The sequence below is a fragment of the Panthera pardus genome, unplaced genomic scaffold (assembly GCF_024362965.1).
Source record: "Panthera pardus isolate Hobbes unplaced genomic scaffold, ASM2436296v1 HiC_scaffold_25, whole genome shotgun sequence".
NCBI lineage: Eukaryota > Metazoa > Chordata > Mammalia > Carnivora > Felidae > Panthera > Panthera pardus.
The window spans coordinates 28,285,719-28,309,479 of NW_026526821.1; the positions used below are offsets into that span (position 1 = coordinate 28,285,719).

At 53.4% G+C, this 23,761-nt stretch overlaps 1 protein-coding gene across 1 annotated transcript in view; it reads left to right on the forward strand.

Moving 5' to 3' along the window:
• SNPH (syntaphilin) overlaps window positions 1-23,761 on the forward strand; it is a 36,434-nt gene continuing 12,673 nt past the window's right edge. Inside the window, 3 exon segments of the mRNA XM_053890375.1 lie at window positions 1-121; window positions 367-474; window positions 23,230-23,257. The gene's annotated coding sequence lies outside the window, so the exon portion shown is untranslated.

A 23,761-nucleotide genomic window follows, 5' to 3' on the forward strand; every position in this document is an offset into this window, starting at 1 on the left:
CTCACCCTCCCCTTTCCTCCCTCCCGGCAGCCCCAGCCCTGGCGAGCCGCCTCCAGCAGGGGCTCCGGAGAGCAGGTCGGCGGCCTGGGCAGGGCAGCCGAAGCCATGGAAGCCTCGGCAGGTGATGACAGCGACCCCGGGGACCTCGGGGCCCACCGCCCAGCTGCTCCCACCGAGTGCCGAGTGCGGGTGGGGGGAGGGGAGGCGCGGGCCGCGCCGGGGAGCAGACAGGACCGAGCGCCCGGCAGGCAGCCTGCCCTCCAGGCTTTCTGGCTGCGGCGGCCCAGCTGTCAGCTGCGGGGGGCTCGGGTGTCCCCGCCCGCGTTCACCCGCCCCTGTCTGTGCGTTTTCCCCCCTCCGCCGCAGGTTGCTGATCCGGGCCAGACAGCTGCAGCCGCGACTGCAGAGGCGCTGCGCCAAGCGGGGCCGGAGCGGTGCGAGCCGGCGGGGGCTGCGGAGCGCCAGCGGACTCAGGTGAGGAGGCCGCGGCCGAGCCCGGAGGGGGCCCTTCGCTGCACCCGACGGGCGGGCGGGCGGGGGCCGCTGGCGACCGCCCGCTGCGGTAGAATCCCTCAGAGGGCATCGGCCGAGGAGGGGTTAACTGTGACTCATTCTTACCCTCCCTTCATTCCCCCCCACCACCCCGCCCCAAACCCGTGAAAATCACTAATTACAGGATGCTGGTTGCAGCGGGGAAGATGCCCAAGGTGGGCGATTAGGAGAGGTCTAGGGACCGCCCCGTTCCTAAATGTCTTCCTCTTTCAGCATTTGGCAAATATTTAAGCCCCTTTCCTTTTTTGAGGAGGAGCAAGGGTACCTAGGGGTGGGAGACGGGTGGAACCCCACACCCAACCCAAGGTCAAGTGCCAACGACTGCTTCTTTACCACATTCCCCCCTGAGAAGCGTCAGGGCCCTGCAGTAGGTCTGGAAAACATGCCCATGACCCCTGAAGCAGGAGATCTGAGTCTGTCTCTCTGGACCCTCCATGGGGTAGGATGCTCTCTCCTTCCGCTCAGCAGAACACCTACTAGCCTGGTAAGCCCCAGATTCTCTTCCTCAACCCTGCAGACAGACTGAGGAGAGGCCTGGTCACACAGCTGCCTGTTTCCTCTGCCTTCTCTGCCCATCTGGCGGTGTGGGATGGGCTGCAGGAGCTTATCAGGAAAAGGTGATCTCTGCAGGCAGGGTGGTGTAGGGAAAGTGCCAGAGATTCGGGTTCTAGTCCCTTAGCTTGCTAGGAGGCCACCAGTAGCCATCTTAAAATTCTTTAGGCGTGGGTGTCTGTCTGTTCATCTGTTAAATGCAGGAGTTGGATTAGATGGTCTGTGTGGTTGTCACGTGCCACTCAGGTAGCTCTGACATGTCAGGGATCTCTCTACCAGAGCAACCCAGAATTTAAACTTGGGTTTATGAAATAATTGGGGTTTCCTCAATTGGTCTCTTTCAACTGTGGACTTCTCCAGTGAAACATGACCTTGTGAGCCTCGTGGAACCGGAGGCATCAGACAGTCCTATACTGATATCCCTACGCTGTCACTGGGGTGACCTTCCTCGAGTTACTTCCCACCCCCAAGCTTCAGTTTCCTCATCTGCACATCTGGGAAGAGGCATACATGCCTGAGTAGGTCGATGGGATGATGAAATGAGATGTATATGAAAGCACCTAAAATAGTGCCTGTGCCTGGCACATAGTAGGTTTTCAGGGACTCAGGACTTGAGAGATAGACTGGAGGAAGAGGGGAGGGGTGGCTGCTTTTAGCCTCTTCTCTCCCCCTCCCCCACCCTGCCAATCTCTTCCACATCCCTGCGGATGGCGTCCCTGCCAGGGGATAATGAATGCTGGAGTGTGTTGGGCTGAGGGCCTAGGAAGCAACCAGGAGGTACAAACATTTCCACTGCAAGGGCTGTGACATCATTCTAGCGAATGATGGTCCCAAGGAGGCATATATACCCCAGCACTGGGTTTGGAAAATCTTGGCATCCGAGGGCAAAGTCCCTAAGGGACAAGAAGCATCAGAATCTTGTGTGCTGGCGGGGGTCAGGGGCCGAGGCCTCCTGATTCCATACGGGTCCTATTGCTGCTCCCTTGCCCTCCCTGGAGTCTCCCACTAGAACCTCTCTGAGACAGGCAATCGAGTGTTTGGTGTCTGGACTTTCTATTCTTTGTTTTTCCTCCTGCTGCCCTTTCCAGCCTAGGCCTCGCCCTTCCTTGCTCCCATTTATTCCACAGATACACTGTGCCCCTTGGCATCGTGATAAAGAAGGCTCCCCATAGGCTGGGGCAGGGCATTTTGTGGCTGCATCATTTGGGCCAAGTGAAGTTATGTCCCCACCTGCCCTAAATCCCCGTTAGATTGTGAACTCCTCCCAACAGAGGCCTCATCTTGGTCCTCTCTAACCTCTAGCCTGTGGCTAGGTACAAAGTAGGTGCTCAGGAAGTGTTGAATAAGTTTGAGGCAGTTATGCCCCTAAGCCAACGAGGTTAGGGAGAAACTGTGGAATGTGCTGACGTTTGTAGGAAAAACACTGTTAAGCACAGGGCACTGTGCAGGTTGTTGGTTGCCATTATTATCACTGTTAATTACTAATACTGTTATTATTGCTATTGCCAGTAGCCAGCAATTGTTTTACCTTCTCCTCAAGGCTGGAAGGGGCCCCGTGTGCCTGGGAGAACTGTGACGTTGGCAAACAGATAGCGCTGGCTGGTTTCAGAGGAGTGTGAAAGGAAGAGGGTTGGAAAGAACGTGACTCTTCCCCTCGCTGTGCTGGGGGGTGGGGGGTGGGGGTGGGGATGGGAGGAACAGATGAGGAGAATCGAGTGGGCCAGAATGGACATGCGGTAGAAAATCCGGAGACCCCCAGCCCTGGCTCTCACTCCACCAGCACCCCATTGTGTGACCTTGGCCAACCACGACCTCTGGGTCCCCGGCTATAACATGACAGGACTGGGCTCCTGGATCCTTAAGGCCCTTTCTGGTTTGGACATTTTATCGCGTGCATTTGGTTAAATAAAAATGGGACAAGTATTATTACTCTTAGTATCATCTATGGAGTACCAGGCCATTACCTACCTCAGGTGATCCTCATAACAAATTATACCTATTTGAAGGACGAGGAGCCCAAGGCTTAGAGAGAGTGGCTGCCAAGATGGCACAGCCAGGAAGGGCAGCCTGTTACCTGACACCAGGTCTGTCTGACCCGGAAGAGCATGCTCTTCCAAAGGTTTTGCTGCCTCTGCATACATACCTTGCCGCCATCCCTGTGAGTTGTGTGTGCTCTTGGGCGGAGATCAGGCCCTTCCCCAAACTGATGACTGCAGGGAACTTGCTGCTTGAACTTGTGTATAGGTCGGGGCTGGGAAGACTTCCTTTCACCTTGAGCCCTGCTCTGCTGATGGGTGGTGGGTGCCCTTTCCCTGAGGAGAAGGGCTGGTCATGAATGACAGTCACAACAGACACGCTTTTTGAGTGCTCCCTGTGTGCTGTGCTCTGTTTTATCCCTGAGACAATCCCATTATGGTTTTTACCCATTTCACAAAGAGAAAGCCAGGGCAGAGAGACAAAGAGCCTTGCCCAGAGTTACACAGCTAATGTGTTGGAGAGGCTGAGAAAGAGCTGGAAGCGCACCGTACTGAGAGTCAAAAGGGTTGCTTCGCGTCTGAGCCCTCTCGTTAACTGAATAACTTTGGGTAAGCCAGTGTCCCTCTGAAAATTGGCGTTCCCGTCCTGCAGATGGACTGGATGCATCCGTGGGCTCTAAAAGAACTAAATGCCACCTTGTCCCAGAATAGAGGTGGGAGGGCTTCCTTGTCTAGCTAAACATGGCTCAGCGTTCGTTTATGGTTTCTTAGCCAGGCCCTGGGCTAAGTGCATGGGGTACAGGAAAGAGTAAGAGGTGATCCCTCATTTCAAGAAAACGATGTCTAAGTAGGAGACAAACATCTAAACATGTAGGTATGACAAACCGTCTAGGAGCTGGGTTGTGGACTGATAATGGTATATAGTGGGGTGTCGGAGAGGGGAGATGATCTTTCCTGTTCAGTGGATCAGGAAGGCTTTATAGAGATGATGCCATCATCGTGTCCTTGTTTTCTGAATTGAGTTTGTGAATCAGCATCATCCTCATCCATCCAGCTTAGGGCAGTTCCAAACTGTTTTAAAGATATGTTGGCTTTTGGGGCGCCTGGGTGACTCAGTCAGTTAAGCATCCGACTGCAGCTCGGGCCATGATCTCGCAGTCTGTGAGTTCGAGCCCCTCATCAGGCTCTGTGCTGACAGCTCGGAGCCTGGAGCCTGCTTGGGATTCTGTCTCTGTCTCTCTCTCTGCCCCTCCCTGCTCATGCTCTGTCTCTCTTGCTCTCAAAAATAAATAAAACATAAAAAAAGAAAAAGATATGTTGGCTTTTGACCCCAGCAACACAAAAAGTGGCCACAGAGTCTGGGGGCAGGGGGGAGCCATTCAAGCTCACTCTGGCACAGCTCTAATGGAATAATCCATTTGTCCCAGGTGGACGAGAACCTTTCCTGTCCTTAAGACACTCTAGAGAAAGGACTCTGAAATTCCTCTTGGAAAGCCTGTCTAGTGCTGAATAACCAAGCCAGTAGGCTTGGGGAATTCTTCGTATCTATTCTCAGCTTTCCACCTGTCTGGAGCACCTGACACCTGGAGAGGTGAAGGCATTTCCCCAAGGTTACTCAGCAGGGCTGGGATCATAACTCTGGCCTAATTGGGATTGTATTCCTGAGCCATATGGGGTCTTTCTACATCCAGGTCACCAGGGGCCGGAGGGCCATTTCTTTATTTGATGGGCAGCTCACGCTGAGTGAAGGCTTGATGCAGGTGATATGAAGCTAGAGCTGAGGGCCCTTGGAGAGGAGGAGGCCTGTGTTCTCCTGGCTGCTTTGCACCTCCTAATGGACAGAGATTCATGAAGTGTTTGTCACATGCTCAGCACTGTCCTCTGAATTGAGGTGCTGAGCCAAGCAGAAGGGAATTTCTGGGAAGCAGCCTGGTGAAGTGGAAAGAAGTGGAAAGAAAGCCAGCACCGAGGCATCGGGAGACTCCCGTCCTCACCTCGGCTCTGCTGTCAACTCCCTGGGTGGCCTGAGGCCAGGCCCTTTGCTCTTCCCCACCTACAAAATGCCAGGCAGAGGTGGGGTTCTCTTGAAGCGGTGACTGGCCAACAATTCAGCAGTTTCTTCTGTTCTGTCACCGCTTTAGGGGGTGCAAGAGTGGGTAGGATATAGATAACCGTAACTTGAGGAAGAATGAGATAAATATAACAAGAGGCATGAACAAATGCTCTGTGGGTTTGCTGGACAGAGAAGGTTTGGGGAATGCTCAGTTCAAAAGCCAACTCTTCAAAGATAGGATGAGATGCCGATAGGGGTGGGTTTTTTGCTTTTTCTTTCTTCTTCTTCTTCTTCTTCTTCTTCTTCTTCTTCTTCTTCTTCTTCTTCTTCTTTTTTAACCAGGAGAAATGGCAGAAGCAGGCTATATAGCAGAGCAGTGCTTCTCACACTTAGATTTCAAAGATCAGTACATTTGGGAATCCATCCTAGGTTTGCCAACTTTTTATTTTGCCCGATAAGGACGTTCAAGTGACACTTAAAGAGATTTCTGTTTACTATCGCTGCGGTAGAGTGAAAGAAGGAGCATTTTAACACCTCTGTCCCCAGAGTAAGGAGACTATATAATATCGGGGGGGGCAAAAGGTATGCCTTCAAAGTAAATACATTTTGCTTTATTAAAAATAGTACGGTCCATGGTTCACTCATTTAGTCACCGACCAGTGTTCTTGTATTTGGCTTTGGAGCCACGCTGCTCTGTTTCCTATTCTGTAAAATGGGGACATGATGCCGTCTACCTCATAAGGTCATTAGGTCTTTATGCCAGAATCAAATGTGTGAGGCAAGGGGCCTCGAAGGCAGTTATTGACAGAGGCAAAACAGGTCCGTTGGGCTGTTCAGGGACTGCAGCAAACTGGAAAGTGCTTGTTTGGAAGAGGGTGGCTGCTGGCCTGCTCCTGCCACCTTTCCCAGGCAAGAGAGTGGGTCTGGTGTTTGCAGGCCTTCTGATTTATAAGCTAGAAATGGGATGTTTGTGATCTCCCTTGTTTTTAAAATGTGGCCAACCAGGCAACATTTTCAAGTGCGCATATTAAAATGTGTCTGCGGCAGGCTGTCCCTCTGTGCCTTTCATGTAAAGTTCCAGAGTGAGGGCAAAGAAGGGAAACAAGGCTGGAACAGCAGGCCTGGGTCAGGGCATATGGCGTCCTTAACTTTGGCAGTTTGTGATCTGCTTCTGGGCCCACAGCTTCAAAGGCCATAACTGTGTCCCTTTCAGCAGCTCTGTCAGGATTGCGTCTCTAGGGCCTGAGGCCTCCAGACTGCCCCCTTGAAGCTGGCGCTGGCCGGGCCTCCCAGCCACAGGGTCTCTGGAAGCTTGGTCTGCAGCCTCAGAAGGAGGGGACTTGGCTGACGGCCTGTGAGGCCTGGCACAGAAGCCACCCTAGAGAGACAGGCATCAGGAGAGGCTTCTGGCAGCCCCTCAGAGGGAGGGGCAGGTACCGTTCTGCAGAAGTCACGCCAGCCCTGCAGCCCAGGTCCGCCGCTTTCTGCTTGGGCTGTGCTGAGGTCTAAACAGCGAGCGGTGTCTCCACAGACAGCCCTGCCGCCTGGCCAGCACAGAGGAAAAGCTGGCCTCTGCTTGTGGAGGAAGCCTAGAGCAGAGAAAGACCTCAGGGGAGGTGTGAAGGGAACCCAGCTGGTGTGCTTGAGGCGTGTGGCTAAGTGTGTAGGTTGAATTCTGGGAAATCTGCTCCAGAATGGACTTCCTCGAGCAAAGAATGAACTTCCTAGAGCAAGGACTGGGTTTGCTTCATCTCTGAACCCCCGGTGCCCAGCTCAAGCCAGGCACATGGAGAGGACTCTGGAAAAGCATTGAGCAAATGACAAGTAGCTTGGTGTCCCTTTTAGATGGAATCCTGGGTTGAGAGACTCTTAGAGGCCAAGCAGCAGTTTCATACTCAGTGTCTGCGTGTGTGTATCCGTGCGTGTGCCTGGCATCCTAAGAAAGACTCCTGTGTGCTCCTCCTCTTTCCCCGGCCCCTTCCCCTCTCTCCTTCTTCCAACTTTATTGAAGGCAGCATGCAATGAACTGCACATATTTAAAAAAATTTTTTTTAATGTTTATTTATTATTGAGAGACAGAGCATGAGCATGAGCAGGGGAGGGGCAGAGAGGGGGGGGGACACAGAATCTGAAGGAGGCTCCAGGCTCTGAGCTGTCAGCACAGAGCCCCAAACTGCATGTATTTAAAGTCTGTGATTTGGTAGGTTTTGACATCGTGTAACCCCTAAAATCATCATCGCAGTTAACATAATGAATAAACCCATCATCCTGAAAAGGTTCCTCCTGCCCCTTTGTAATATTCCTCCCTCTCATGCCTCCCCCATCCCCCAACAACCCCTGATATGCTTTCTATCACTATAGATGACTTTGCATTTTCTAGAATTTTATATAAATGGGATCATACAGTATGTGATTTTGGGGGGGGAGGGGTCTGACTTTTTCACTCAGCATAATTATTTTGGGATTCATGATGTTTTGCATATCAATATATTCCTTTTTATTGCTGAGTAGTATTCAAGTATATGGATAAAGGAAAAAACACGATTAGTTTATCCCTTCATCTGCTGATGGACAATTGTTTGTTTTTTTTTTCCCAGTTTTTTGCTATTACAAACAAAGCTGCTGTGAACATTTGCATGTAAGTCTTTGTATGGATAATGCCTAGGAGTGAAGTAGAATGGCTGGATCGTTTGGCAAATATATAACTCTTTAAGAAACTTCCCAAGTGTTTCCAGAGTGGTTATACCCCCACTCTGGGTTTACAATCCCACCATCAGTGTATGAAAGTTCCAGTTCCACATTCTCACCAGCACTTGGTATGATCAGTCTTTAAAAACATTTTTTTTTAATGTTTATTTATTTTTGAGAGAGAGGGAGAGACAGAGCGTGAGCAGGGGAGGGGCAGAGAGAGAGAGGGAGACACAGAATCCGAAGCAGGCTCCAGGCTCTGAGCTGTCGGCACAGAGCCCGACGCAGGGCTCGAACCCATGAACTGTGAGATTGTGACCTGAGCCGAAGTTGGACACTTAACCAACTGAGCCACCCAGGCACCCTGGTTATGATCAGTCTTTTAAATTTTAACCATCCTAACAGGTGTGCAGTGGTCTCTCTTTACGGATTTAATTTGCATTTTCCTAATGACCAATGATGTTGAACATCTTTTTGTGTGCTTATCTGCCATCCGTGCATCTTCTTTGGTGAAGTTTCTGTTCAGACGTTTGGCCCACGGTTAAAGATTTAATCATTTGGTTGTTGGTCTTATTACTGAGCTGTGAGAGTTCTTCATCCGTTCTGGATGCAAGTTCTTTGTCAAATACATATTCTGCAAATATTTTCTCCCAATTTGTGTCTTGCCCTAGAGGGCCCAGTGGGGGTTTCAGACTCGGTGTGCATGTGCACGTGTGGGTGAGAGAGAGAGAGAGAGAGACTCACAGGGAGACTGGCTTCCTGTGGGTCCCCTACTTCTGAAGGATTCTTGTCTTCTGCACTGTATGGAGAATCCAGAAGGACGGCTCCTAGAGGTTCTTAAAGGTCACACATCTCAACAGCTTCTCAGTCCCTGAGATCCCATGGGGCGTGGCATCTGATCTCAAGAGGAGGAGGGCCCACGGTGTGGTACTTTATGCCTCTTGTTCCTTGACCCTAGGCAAGTCAGGTAATTCTGAGCATCCCTCAGCTGTCTATAAGGTGGGCACAGCTCGTGAGCAAGAGGCCAGTGGAGTTCTCTAGCTGACCGTCCCAACTCCAAGGACACAGAGCAGTGTTAGCACCGTCTGTTGCCATCCAAAGAAAGGCCTTTGGGAGGCAGAGGAGGAGGAAGGTTTGCTGACCTCACACTGGGCCAGGTGTGGGCATGTGCGGGCTGGAGCTGTGCTGGGCGACCTTTCCTGCTCTGCTCGGGGCTGGGTGGTGCCTGGTTGAGGGCATCGTCGCCTCTGGTGCCAGAGCCCTCTGACCACTCGCCGGCAGCCCACATGCTGCTTATGCCAGACGCCTGTGGCTGGGGGGGGGGGGGGGGCTCTTAGAAACCCTCAAAAAACGGAAGATTGTGGTCCACAGGTGACCATGTGTGCAAATAGTCTGTGTCCTGTTGGTGGAAGAAGGGCTCTGAAGGGAGCGTGTGCAAGGGACCACCCAGGAGGGAGCATGAACTCTGTCTCCCATGAAGTTACACACAGGCATCCATGCTTGAATTGAACTTGGAAGACAAGTAGGCGGAGAGCTTGGAAGGGTTTTCTAGGCAGAGGGCACCGCATAAGCGAAAGCATGAGCCCACAGGGTGAGCTCAGGGGAGATGGTTAGGAAGAAGATGTGATGGGAAGCAGGCTGACAAGGAAGGCAGATCCTGGGACATCACAGCAGCTCCATCAGGGAGGGGGTATTATCGCCATTTTGTGGATGGGGAGACTGAGGTCCCAAGGGGTCAAGAGAGTCGTGCCCTTAGGTTTGTGACTCAGTTGGTGGCAGAGCTGCATGTCCTGGCTCCCGACTCTGTGCCAGGCTGTGTCCCAGGAGAGATGGACCGTGGAGCCCTCTCAGGGCCATTTTTCCTGTACCCAGACTGACCGACCTCATGGGGTTCTCAGGACTTCTGGGTCATCTATTTGGCGGCCTGGCCTGACTTCCTTCAGCACGTGTCTGCTAGGCCTCGATTCGGAGTCCACTCTGCTCCTGGCATCTGGGAAGACCCGAGCCACTGGAGGCATGATGCCCGCTTGTCTCTGGGCCCTTGAGGGCTAAGCGACCACAGCCACATTCGCAAGCCCAGGCCGGGTGCTGCCACTCCCAGAACTGCCCCTGCCACCCTCCAGGCTTGTGCAGGTTAAGTTGGTGTACCACCACCCCGGAACCACAACAGGGTTCTGTGACTAAGGGGGAGACTGAACACTGGGTAGGCAGGATTAGTGTCTATCGCCCCTGACCTTCCCAGATGCCTGGGCGCCATCACTTTTCTCCCCTCGCCCTCCTTCCCCACAGCCCCTCCGTTCTGGGCCTCGAGGAGCCTCTGTCCTCAGTTTCTCTGGAAGCCATCTTTGCCTCTCTCATTCCCTCTCCCCTGCTTCCATCTAGGGTCTCCTGGTACCTCTCCTCCTCTTTCTAGCCCGTTCCCCGCAGAGCTGGTACAGCATTAGCTTCCATAAGATAATCCCAGCCTTGTCATTCCTCTGCTCAGAACCCAGAGGCGTGAAAGGCCCTCCCCCAGCACCCAGCCTCCCTCTCTACTCTCCTGGGCCCCTACCCCTGTAGCTCTTCTCCTCCTCTTCCTCCTTCCCATCTCCCTCCTCCTCTCCCCTCTCCTCTCTCCTCCTCTTCCCCCTCCTCTACCATTATCTCCTCCTTCACCACCACCTCCTCCACGCCTCCATAATGCTGGCCCCCACCCCACACTGCATCCGGAATGCTCCTGCACAGGCAGCTCATCCTTCAGAGCCCTGCTCACAGGTACCTCCTCCTGAGTTCTGGAGAGGGACTTACTCCCTCCTGAGCCCAGCCCTTCACCGACAGGATCTGAGTGCTGGGACCATTCAAGGACCCAGCACACAGCAGGCAGGTGCTAGGTGGACACTGACTAAAGGGGCCTGCCAGAGCTGCCACACGGGTAAGGGGTGCTGTGCTTGGGACATGGGAGAGGCTCTGGGGGACTTGCTTTCAGTCTTGCTTGGAGCTAGGCTACTTTTGAGCTATGTCTCTCCGGGAGTTAACCCCACCCCTTTGCCACTGGGGGTGACCCTACTTGCCCCAAAGCCGAAGAGACTCAGAAGAATCACCCTGGATAATTCCCGTGTTTGAGCTTGAACGCCTTGCCCTTTAGGAGACAGAGCTCAGTGCCAGTGGTTTTGTGAAACGGGAAGCACAGCCAATGTGGATGTGTTATGGGTGGGAGAATCATCTGGTAACTCAGCCCATTAGGAAAGCAGTTTGGCAGCGTATTCGTTGACGCTATAAACCCACCACTGGGGATCTATCCTGAGGAAGTAGTTCAAAATACAGAAAAACAATTATGCACAAAGGTATCCGTTGGAGCATTCTTTTTGGTAGTGAGAAAGACTAAATATTCAACAAGGGAAGAAGTTAACCATGATGACCCATGAAATGGAAAATCATGCAGCCCGTAAAATACTCTTTATAGGGGCGCCCAGCAGGCTCAGTGGGGGGAGCGTGCGACTCTTGATCTCAGGGTTGTGAGTTTGAGCCCCACAGTGAGTGTAGAGATTACTTTAAAAAAAAGAAAATATTTTAAAAACAGAACTTTTTATTAAGAATATGCCATGGCACAGGCAATTCTTAAGCTATGTTAAATTTTTAAAAGATACAAAGGTGCATACACACCAGGGTTATAACCACATAAAAATAACCCCCACCTCCCCTAAAAGACATTTTTTCCCCTCTGCTTAGAAAAAGACTGGAAGAGGGGTGCCTGGGTGGCTCAGTCGGTTAAGCGTCCGACTCTGGCTCAGGTCATGATCTCGCGGTCCGTGGGTTCGAGCCCCGCGTCGGGCTCTGTGCTGACAACTCAGAGCCTGGAGCCTGTTTCAGATTCTGTGTCTCCCTCTTTCTCTGACCCTCCCCTGTTCATGCTCTCTCTCTGTCTCAAAAATAAATAAATGTTAAAAAAAAATTAAAAAAAAAAGAAAAAGACTGGAAGAAGCAGCAGTGAAACTAATCAGGGGCTCGTCTTTGAACAACAAAACTGGAGGGTTTTTTTTTTAAGTGTGTGCTACTTTTATAGCTATAATAAATATTTTCACAAATGTAACTATATCTAACCTTTTAAAATTACCCCATGGGAGCTAAGGGAATCCCTTTTCATTTTGTGACCTTCTTGGAATGAATCATTCACTTGTCTCCAGGCCCTTGGTTTATAAAATAAGGGAAAGAAGCGAATGTTCACTGGGAGGTATGCGCCAGACTCTTCCTGTGCATTATCTAATTAAATCTTCATAATTGAAACCCCCATTTTACAGATAAGGAAGCTAAAGCTCGGGGTCAGTCCTTTGCTAAGAACTAGGCTTTGCCCTAGGACAAAGCACTCCCCCCACCCACCTCTGGCTCCGCATGCCCCCCCGCCCCCCCCCATGATTATGAAAATCTTTGCCTTTGAGGCAGGGGTGGGGGAGCTGGGGGGTGGAACAGGACAGGTAGAGGGGCACCTGAGAACACTGTGTCAACAGAGCCCGTGCAGCAGTTTATCTTACAGGGTAGGGAAGGTCAGTGTTTGCCAGCAGGTGGGAAGAAGAGAACTTTCTGCCGATTGCAGCCAGAGCTGGTGTTCTCTGCCTTACCCCTCTGGCCCCAGCAGCCTTTTCCTGAACAGGATGTCCCCCTCACCCCAGTTCCCCGTTCCGCGTCCCCAGCCTCCTTGGGCATCTCAGTGCTCTGGATTCAGAGCTGCAGGTCTAGGGTTCAAGTCCCAGCACCACCACTGATTTACCTGGGGGCTTGGGCAAGTACCACCCACCCTTGAGTTCAGATCCTGTCAAGTGAGATTGGACTAGACCAGAGGTTCCAAACTCCAGTGCTAGGCAGCTAACAAGCGAAAAACAGTCCAGGTGTAAGTACAAGGGCACTGATAAGAACACTACCGAAAAGGAGCCACCTCCCAGCCTCAGCCGGTCAGTGCCGTGCAGGAATGCAGACACAGAGAGGCAAGATCTTTTGGGTGGCATAAGACAAGACAGAGATCCGGACTTTTTTAAAATATGAAATGTCTCGATTTATTCATGTTGACTCAGATTAAAACACATACACGTGCAGGCTGAGGGAAAGTGGTCCATAGGCATGATATGGCCTTTGGGCTGCCAGTCTGGGACCTCTGGAGTCCCCTGCCCCTGGGTACCTTCTGGCTTTGACCCTCTGACTCCTGGACTCCTAGTCTACAAATGCTCCTGGAGATCATACTAGGCAGAATGATGTCCAGGTCTGTAAGAGGAGGAAGGCCAGTCTGCTCAGGAGGAGGTGGCCCTAAGTGGCTCTCCTGGGCCCCCCTTACCTGCCCTAGGCAAATACATGGGCTTTAAAAGGCTCTGCCCAGCTGCCTGCTGGATACTGTATCCCAGCTGTGGCTTCTGTGCTTGGCAGTTGTCCCGCACAACCTCTCTTTATCATCAGGACACTGATTAACCTCCCGTATCTACAAGGAAGTTGGGTGTGACCAGCATGAAGGCACACAACTCCCAGCTGCCCTTGGATTTGGATCTGGGAGCATCTGGTTCTACCTCCCGAGCTCCTGAATGCGGTCATTACACCCCTCGGAGGGGACCTGCCAGTGCTGGTGCTAATGGCAGTGTTTAGTACATGGAGCGGAGCACACACACACGAGTGGGTCTGCGTGTACATGCTTACGCATAGCCACAGCTAGACCTATTGTGTGCAGAACTGTGCACTGGATGGCTGGGCTTAGTATAGTCAACTCTTGTTATTTGCAGTAGTATGTTCTGTGAAGCCGCTGCAAACCCTGAATTAGTGAATACTGAACCATTGTTCCTGAGGGAGAACACAGGGTGAGGCTCCTGCGAGCCTCCGGTCACACCGTTTTCATCAACAGATCAATACTGAACCTCGTTTTGTGTGTGTTTCTGTCTAAAGACACCTTCTTTAGTGTCAGCTGTTGATTTCATGCACATCGAACTCATGCGGACAGCGCTGTAATTCATACTGATCAAAGCTCATCTGACACACGTATTTTCCCAAAAGGCACATCACAGCCTTCTTGTGCCCAGGAACACTAGACGGTTTTTCAGCACTACACTGTTTTCATTTTAAACAGCAAAGTCACCAACAAAAAGCCCCAAAATGTGAAAAATGTGGCACAAAGAGGACACTTGTTTGCAGTATAAGAAGTGAAACAAGGTTGCCTTCCACCCCAGCTGGGAAGTTACACATCAAGGAAACTGACATTTTCCACCCCTCCCGGGAAAGAACTGTGGGTGTTGACTGTGGGTGTTACAAATCATTTTTAGCGAGTAGGTGAATTTGCAAATACAGAATCCGCAGATAATGAGGATCAACTATAGTCCTGTTTCCTTCATCTTTCTACGGGGGGCTGCTGTCAGGATTAGGAGTAGTTGGGACAACGAACTGGATTTTGTGGTGTGGAGATGTGATTTGGAGGGGCAGCTGCAACCAGTCCTGAGTCCTAACTTTGTCACACTTTTCTCATACATGTGAGTTGGCCCCCGGAACCTAAGCGTCCCTGGTGGTCAAATGGAGGGAACGCACCCCAACCTGTGGGGGACACATAAGCGTGAATTGAGAGAATAATCCTGGGTGCCTGGCAAGATGCCAGTTAAATAACAGCTTTCATCCTTTCCCTGAAGATGCGGTTACTAAGTGGGTTGCACTCCAGTCCCTGCTACCTACTGAAGATTCAGATGATTCTAGTAGAAGAGACCAGCCCCTAAAGAAGACACCGTGTGTAGAAAGGACTGTCATGATACAAACAAAGTGCCATAGAGCTTTTTTTTTTTTTTTTTTTTTTTTGCCCCTGTTTTCATTTGCTCAGAAACCTGCACTTACTTGGGTGGTGACCTCAACCCAAGTGCACGCAGACACTCGTATTCAGCAAATATTTATCGAGGGCCTATGATGTACTTAGGTGTACTGGTCTAGGTGCTTCAAATTAGATAAAGAATAAAATGCACAAATATCCTTACCTCCCTGCAGCTTCTATTCCAAAGATAAAGTAAATGCATAAATGTCTTCACATAAGGACTGTGGAGAAAATAGAGCATGAAGAGAAAAGAGGGGAGGGAGGGTTGTATTTAAAAAGAAATTTAATGTTTATTCTTGAGAGAGAGAGAGAGAGAGAGAGAGGGAGACACAGAATCTGAAACAGGCTCCAGGTTCTGTCAGCCCAGAGCCCGACACAGGGCTCAAACCCATAAACTATGAGATCATGACCTGAGCCAAAGTCGGATGCTTAACCGACTGAGCCACCCAGATGCCCCAGTTGTATTTTAAATAAAGGGGTCAAGGCAGGTTCACTGAGAAGGTGACCTTGGAGTAAAGACCTGCAGGAGGGAGAGAGCTGGGAGGGAACAGCATGTGCAAAGGCCCTGAGTGCGAGTGTGGACAGAACAGCCATGCGTGAGGGGAGCAAGAGGTGAGGTCAGAGAGAGGTGGAGGGTGGGGCGGGATGCAGGGCTCAGCCTCAGCCAGAGTAAGTAAGAGAAGCCAAAGCTTCTATTCCAAGATGGGACCATCGGGAAAGGTTTTGAGCGGAGGAGAGACATGACCAGATTTCACACTCTAAAAGGATCCTCTGGCCACTGTGCCGAAGTTGTAGGGCTGAGACTGTTGCAGCCCCCCGGAAGAGATGGTGGCTGGGGCCAGAGAGGGAGCAGGGAGGCCCTCAGAGGCGTCACATTCCCATCAGGAACTCCCATTTTGGACACATTCATTTTTAAGACATTCTGTCGGATCAAAGTGACGATGTCCTGAAATTCTGCCGTTTGGTAGGCAATGACTGGTTTGTGATTTTTTTTTTTTTTTTCCTTTTCCTTCTTTATTTTGGCCATTAGACCCTAAGTGTGTGTAAATGATTCTGTGGTCAGGCACCCCGGAGATACCAGCTATTATATAACACTTCAGATTAGATTCTGGACTGGGATAAAGGTTTAATATATATGATTAAAAGCGAGAATAGATTTCGGTTAGTAAATAATTTCCACTGTGTGTGGAATGCTTTCTGTATGCTGGATTCTTGCTAGGCATTTCACTTGCGTCATTGCTAACCATAACCATACTCAGGCACACTGTAAGTAGCCCCATTTTACAGATAGACTAAGGCTCAGAGAAGTAAAGTCCTACTGTCATATAGCGGATGGTGGAGTTTGGAATTCAGATCCAGGTATATTTGAGCCCAAAGCCATGGTTTCTTTCGTTTAGATTAAGCCTTTTAACCTCTTCCGAAGGACTTTTAAAATAGAACATAGATGTTTGCAGAAGTTCCTTTTCAAAGTGTTTTTAAAGCCTCATTTTCAGTAAATGAAGGGGTTGGGCAGCTCCTCCAGGGAGGGAAGGCTTCCCGAGAGAAGGGTTTGTAATCACCTACCCTCCTACAGCGAGTGTGAGCCATACTGGGTCTTGCCGCAGGCCCCGGACCTCGGCAAAGGTGAGAGACTTCAGCCTGACACAAGAAATGCCCGTAGAAATCAGCCGGACAGGGACCAGCTGCTAAGGATGTCCGGGCAGCTGGCAGCTGGGAAGGAAAGGGGACCCGGGAGGAGACATGAAGGACGCTGACGTGGGGCAGGCACGGCTCCTGGGCTCAAACAGGAACAGTGGGGTGAGCGGAGCTGGTGTCCCCACGTGGAGCCGCCAGGAGCCGCAAGGAGACGGATGGCACTTGGCTTCAACCAGGAGCCACACGTCCAGAGTGGCTGGTGGGATGGGAATCAGCTGGCCCACCTTCAGTCCCCTGCTCCTGCAGCTCACACCGTGGCCTTTGGCGAGTCTGCGGTTTTCTGGCTATAGGACAATGTGGCAGTTGGACTAGATTGTCATGCCGTGTCTTGTCGGAAGAGAGGGGAAGGGAGGGAGGGGGAGCCAGAGGCAGCATGAGTTTATGTGCCTCCCAGGAAGCGCGCTGATCTCAGATTAGGAGGGCGCTGTCCCCGCAGAAAGGGACTGTGGTCCCAGGCAGATCGGAGGACATGTCTACATCCCTTTAGGCCTCTGGTCCTTGTGCTCCTCATGTCCTTCAGTCTCTCATCACCAAGGCACAACACACACAGGACACCTTGGGTAAGAGGACACTGGCTCTCCTCTGTCTTAGGACTCTCCCTGTTGGTTCCCTAGTCTTCCTCCCCCACAGCAAATCCCATGCAACAATGTCTCTTGTAGCCTCTGTTTTAAGATCTTTATTTCTCCCGGAAGACCTGGTCTGCCTCTTGCCCTCCCTTAATCATGAGAACAAGAGCACTGGGCATGGTTTCCTTTATCGCAATGGCAGTCAGGAGGCCCAGAGTTGACTCTGAGCCTCGTTATTGCCGCGGTGTTTGCTGTTCGTGGTCAGGCTGTGTTCGTTCCCTTCTTCCCCAGCCTCGCTTTCGGCGTCTATTTTACTACAGGTCATTTGTGAGCTGCTCTCAGGGGCGGGGTGGGACTTGTTCTGTCTCACCCCTAGGCTTCCTTCCATGACTGTTTTACTTAAGCTGCCCCTCTTGTTCTCATTTTATGGAACTTCTGCCTAGATTCAAAGGAGGATGGGGAAGGGGGGGCGATGGGCCGCAGTGCAGAAGCCTCATCACTGGAGATCACAGCCTCTGGGTTTCATTTTCTCTCCGTACAATGATGGGTTGTGACGAAGTCTGGCCAAGACCCCTTCCACCCTGGAATTCTGAGAGTGGGTTGGCCTTGTTGGTACCTGGGGACAGATGTGGGAGTGGGGGAGGGGGCAAGGCAGGGACCTGGACAAAAGGCAGAGTCCCTAGACGTGGCGGCCCCACCATCTTTTCTTCCTCTGGTGCTGGAAGTTCAGGAGGAGGAGGAGGCAGGGAGAGGAGCCAGGCTCAGGCTTGACAGCTCTATCAGCCAGGAAGCCCAGGAAAGCATATGCTGCGGCCAAGGTCGCTGAGGGTCTCCATCTGCCAGAGTCCCCTTGCCAGGCAGCCACCGAGCTGGGGCCAGCACCAGAGCCCCTCGGTTCCCCCGCCTCCCCATGGGTGTGTGCAGGCAGGCAGGGGGGATGGAACCCAGTGTTCCCCTGCCGCCCCCTCCCCATACAGGAGGGCACATGGCCTGGGGTCTTGGAGGTGCTGGCTGGGGAGAGGCACAGGAGGAATTTCTTTTTCAACGCTCAGCCTTGCTCTGCTTGCCTCCCGTTTCGGTGGTGTCCCCCTCATCAACACCATGGCCTCAGGGTCTCCTGGGAAACTGGTTTTCTGCAGCATAACGATATGTGTCCCAGTTCTATTGTGTGATGAGACCTTCGTGATGCGGTAGAAATGTAGGCGCCTACAACCTGGAAGGCCAAGGTGTGACCTTGGGCAATCTTGCCACCTTTGCGGCTTCAGGTTTCCCATGTGTCAGTGGGAACCGTCTCCACCGGATCTCCCTGCGCAGGGGACCGGTGAGGCGCAGATGGGCTGTTGGATATGCAAAGCTTCCAAAGGGGCAGCCACGGTCTCCTGTCTCCTCTGGGCTGACCCAGGGTCAGGAGCACCAGGGAGGCCCCCCGGGCCCGGCTGCCTGAGTCAGGTGGAGGGCGGAGGGCTGCTTCTATTCCCACCCCACAGCAACTGGCTGACCCATCTCAGTGATTACCTTCCCCTCTTTGGACCATCCCCGTCCTTTTACAACTGTTCACGTAAAATATATACTACGTGGCGGTGCCAGGGTGGCTCAGTCGGTTGAGCATCTGACTTCAGCTCAGGCCGCCTCACGGTTCGTGAGTTCGGGGCTCTGCACTGTCAGCACAGAGCCAGCTTGGGATCCTCTGTCCCCATCTCTCTCTGCCCCTCCCCCGCTCACGCTCGCTCCCTCAAAAACAGGCATTAAAAAAATAGCTTAAAATATATATTATGGCAGTTTAAAAATGTGCTTTTTATTGTGACAATAATTCACACACCATAAAATCCCCCCTTTTAAAATGTACAGTCCAGGGAGGGTTAGTATACCCAGAGAGGTGTGTATCCATCACCACTGTCTAATTCCAGAACATTGTCATCATCCCCAAAAGAGACTCCTGCCAGCGGTCCTCGCCTGCTCCTCCTTCCCCCAGCCCTTGGCAACCCCTCATCTGCTTTCGGTCTCTATAGATTTGCCTGCCAAGGACATTTCATATAAATGAAATCATATAACGTGTGGCCTTTTGCATCTGGCTTCTTTCGTTTAGCGTCTTCCGAGGTTCATCCATGTTGTAGCAGGTGTCCATACCTCCTGCCTTTTTTTTTTTGGACTCAGTGATATTCCGTTACCTACCTGTCCCTCATGTTATTTATGCATTCGTTGAACACTGGCAGGCATTTGGGTTGTTTCCCTCCGTGCGGAACGCTGTGGCTACAAACATTGCGAAACGAGTTCTTGTTTGCACCCCGGTTTCCTATGCTCCGGGGGATATCGACCTAGCAGGGAAATTGACAGGTCACACGTTAACCCTACGCTTAACGTTCCAAGGAGCTGCCGTGCTGCTTTCCCCCGCGGCTGCACCACTTTACCTTCCCACCAGCAGTGCGTGAGAACTCCAGTTCCTCCACAGCCTCGCCCACGCTCGTCTTGGTCTGTCTGATGATAGCCCTCCCACTAGACGCGAAGTAGCTCATTGTGGAAAATACGTAGTACGCGGTTAAGCCTGCAAAACCTTTCTCAGAGAAGCAGTCTCACGGCAGGGCCTTCCGTATATGGAACAGATACAAGGGGAGCCTCTGCAGGTGATGAGGAGGCCTGAGCCCACCGCTCAGCAGGCCCAGAGGCAAATCCTCTGGGGGGTCTGAAGACCAAGCCGGGCTCCACGCTCACTCAGGTCCGGAATCTGAGTCTAGTCGCTGAAGACTGTGGCGTGGCAGCCGTCGCAGCCCCCAGCCCCGGCCTGCTTGCCTGGGGCAGCACCCCTCTCCCACCCCTGGCGTCTGGGTTGGGGGTCCGTCCAGCCGCTGTGCTGGGGCTGTCGCAGTGAGAAGAAGGAGTCCGATGGCCCCCACCTGTGGCTCCAGCGCTGAGGGCGGCTTGCGCAGGACGGAGGAAGCGAGCTGGAGAAATGCCTTTCCAGGTTCAGGAAGAAAGGCCATCTGTTTCTCGGGGGCTGGACACCCACAGTAGCCGGGGTCACGAAGCCAGCGGAAGGTTTACCGAGCTCCCCGGCCGCGGATAGCCCCCAGAGCACTAATCCTCCGGGACTCGGAGTACGGCTGCTGGCACGCTCCCAGCCCAGGCTTGCACCACACTGGCATTCGAGGAGCACCAGACGCTCTGCTGTTTGCTGGGAGCACTGTTCGGCATTCTCGTGTTGCCTTGGCAGAGAGAGGACCCCTCCCAAGCTCTGTTCTGTCGGTTGCGTCCTCTGCTTTCTGTAGCTGTCGGAGGCCTGAGTCATCAGAGACAGATTGTTCTGTTCCCTGGGGTTTTAGGATGGCTTTCTTCTTTTACTGATGGCCGAGTCGTTGCAAAAACTCATTGATAGTACATACAGGGACTTTCACTTAGCCAGAATATTGGATTAACCCAAGTGCCTGGTCTCTCCCCCCACGATTCGCTGATTGAGTAAACTGCCATGGTGTCTCTTCAGAGAAATGCAGCTTCCTCGTGTTACCGAGGTGGAAACTGAAACCCAGGAGCCCTAGTCATTGAGGGAGAATGAGGCTTTCATTGTAAGTCCGTCATTTCCTTAACAGCTCAGGATCACGGAAGGTTGGATCCAGAAGTGTCTTAGAGACCATCTAAGCCAACCCTTTGGCCTACCAGACATGCTCAGACCATTGTGCATTGGTTGTGTTGTTTTTTATGAAGTCCCCCAGAGGGTGGTGGTCCCTGAGTTTCAACCCAAGGCATGGCATGCTAAGTGGTCATGACAGTAAGTGATGGGAAAGTCCAGGGGGAAAGCCGTGCAGGTCAGAGCCTTGCAGGAGGCGTGTGATGCGTGCATGAGAACAGGGCAGGGAGGGTGCTGCAGGCTGGGCCAACAGCCCGCGTGGAGGTGCCAGAGTGACTGATGGGGCTTTCCTGGGGGTCAGCAGGCTGCTGACAGCACGTTGGCAAGGGTATGGGTGAGCGGGCCTTGAATGTTGGCAAGGGTATAGATAAGCGGGCCTTGAAAGCCAGAATCAAGAGCCGTGCCCAATTTTTACTTAATCGGGGGCCCCTGATGCCTCTCAAGGTTCCAGATGCTCTTCTCCATTGCTCCTGCAGCCCTGACCCAGGCTCTTCTGATTTCCCACTTGGAAGTTCGTGATAACCTCCTGACTGGTCGTCTGCCTGTATTCCTGTCCCTTCCCAGCCACGCTCCACAAAGGCCCCCTACCCCGGGGGGCTTTCTAAACTGCAAGTCTAAACTGGGCCTCTGACATCACCAGACCCCCTAGTTTCCTCAGCAGCTCTCCAGCCATGCCATGCAGTTGAACAACTCACTGCCTTTGCCCAGCCTTCTCCTTCCTTCCCACCCGCTTTCTCCTGCTGCCGAACTCCTATTCATCCTTCAAGACCCAGCGTAAATTTCCTCTTGGAGGAGCTGTCTCTGACCCTCGTGAGGCCACGTGATGCCTCGAATGGGTCTCTGTTTTGAAGCTCGCACTGCGTTGCACTTATCTATACTGGCAGTTCCCACTTTCGAGCGTGTGTTGTGTGGCGGGCACTGGGCTGAGCCCTGGGCATGCGTTATCCTGCCACAGTAACCACGTGAGGTGCACCCCACGACGGCCCCACTCACAGATGAGGAAGCAAAGGCTCAGAGAGGTGGTGTGGCTCACCCAAGGCATGCGTGTGGAGACTGGCAGAGCTGGAATTTGAGCCCAGATCTGTCTCTGTTTTTACGTCCTTCTGTCTCCTGTTTCCTGGATCCTGCTGTATCCCCTGGACCCCCATTGTAGGCCTTTGGGAGACCGTTGGGTGTGTGAGGGACGGATCAAAGCGGGGGTGCAGCAGCGTGGTCATGATGTGGGCAGGATGGGGACATGGAGGGAGGCCGGAGTGAGGGCCTGGGTTTACTCTGGTGTTGAGGCGAGAAGAGACTCTCAGTCCGGCGCCCCACGGTGAAGGGTTTCCTTTCCACCTTTCATTCCAAGTGGCAGCCTCTGGCTGCCAGGGGACAGGGCTGTGGGACTCCGGGGAGCTGGCAGGCGGCACGGAGACAGATGCCATGGCAACCCGCCTCCTCTCTGGGGCCTGGAGGGGGAGGAGGGACCCGAGAGAGCACACGGGGCGCACCGAGGCTTCTGAGTAGGATCCTGGAGAGGTGGCTCCCTTTGGGCCTGGGTGGCTTCTGCCCTCCCCTGAGGGATCCCCCATCCCCCCCGCCTGCAAGGTGCTGTCCCAGCAGGGGAAATGCCTCTTCCACCCCTGTCCTGAATGAATGGCTGGCTCTGGCCTCCCAGGAGACCGGGAGGTCCATCCAGGTACAAACACTGTCTCCTTCCCGCCCCCTGGGCCAGAGAGGAAGGAAGAGGGAGCACAGGAGGAGGGAGGTGTGGGGTTGCCGAGCAGGTAGGAGCAGGGACAGAGGAGACAAAGCTGTCATTGTACTGAGGCCACACTCAGCTCCAAGGCAAACCAGGCAACTTGCCTGCCTCCCAGGACAGAGGCCCGGGACTCCGCCTGGACTTTCCTCGCTCCTTAGCAACCTTTACCCAAGCTGGCCTGGGAGAGCGAGGCCTGTCCTCGGATCTGAGTCCTGCTGAGTCCTGCCTCTGCTGAAAAGTCCTCCTGAAGGCACAGCCTCTTCAGGGCATCCCCCCAAAAGCGACAAGGGAAGGGGGTGAGGCCGGGAGGGTGGCTGGGGCAGCCGGGCTGCCTGGGACGAGAAGCCAGGGCCTGTCGGGCCCTGTGGCTCTGCGAGCTGGGGCCCACATGTCATAACGCGTCACCCCCCTGTCGGCCCCAAGCTGTGCCCAGGAGGCCCGGAGCCCTTGGTAGCCTTCCTGACAAGTGTGGGGAGCACTGTCTTCGGTCCCCTGGCTCCTCCTTCAGGGGTCGGCCCTACATTGCCCGGAGGCCCTGCCTGATTGGGGCATGATGGGTGGGAGCTGGGGCGAGCAGCTCAGGTGACGGGCATGGTGTCGGCAGCTCCTGCACCCGGCACCCGACACCTCCGGGCAGACAATGCTGGCTGTGTCCAGGCCCTCCGGGGGGACAGGCCACGTTCTGTGTCACGGCCAGGAAACAGGCCACCTGAGCAGAGCCTTTGTCCTCTCAGGAGGCAGCCCCGCCACCGTGCAGGTTGACCAGGCTCCCGGGAGGACGTGGACGTGGGAGGCCCGTGTGACCAGGGGTGGGGCCAGCCAGGGGACTCCGGAGTCTGAGACCCAGGCCCTCGGGCGTCTGGTGTTGGCCTGGTTCCGATGTTGGCCCTGCCCACACTCTGGGGGCGTGACTGGGGCAAGTCCCTCCTCTGGGAGGCTCGGATTCCTCATCTGTGAGGGGACTAATCACAGCACTTCCTCATAGGGTTTTTGGGAGGAGTCAATGGCACACTGTACGTAAAGTGCTTGGCACGGGGTCTGCGCGCAGCGGGGCTCGGTGAAAGCTGCTCTCCAGCATGGGGGAAGGTTGGGGCATGGTGTCCTTGGCCAGGTCTCCAGGAACCCAGGCTGCTGGCCTCAGTCCCTGCTCTGAGCACGGAAGAAGGAGGGAACTGGGGTCTCTGGAGCTGGCCTAGGACTAGCAGGTTGGCGCAAAGAGCCCAGGCCCACCCGCCTCAGACTCCAGGGGTCTGGGGTGACGCCCAGTGCCGGAGGCCTCCCGACAACAGCCAACGCTCAGCCTGCCATGGGGCTTCTCCCCTCCTTAGACCCTTCTAGGGCTGCCCTTGGAGCCTAAGCCCCTACCCACTTGTCAAGAGTGCCAAGGAAGGGTCCCTACAGGCCTGGTCACTTCCTACTAGGTCCAGCCCGCCAAGCACCCCCCACCCCCGCCCCAGAGGAGGGCTTCTGTACCCATTCACCCCCCTTCCTCATCTGCTTTGAGCCTGTGCTCTGAG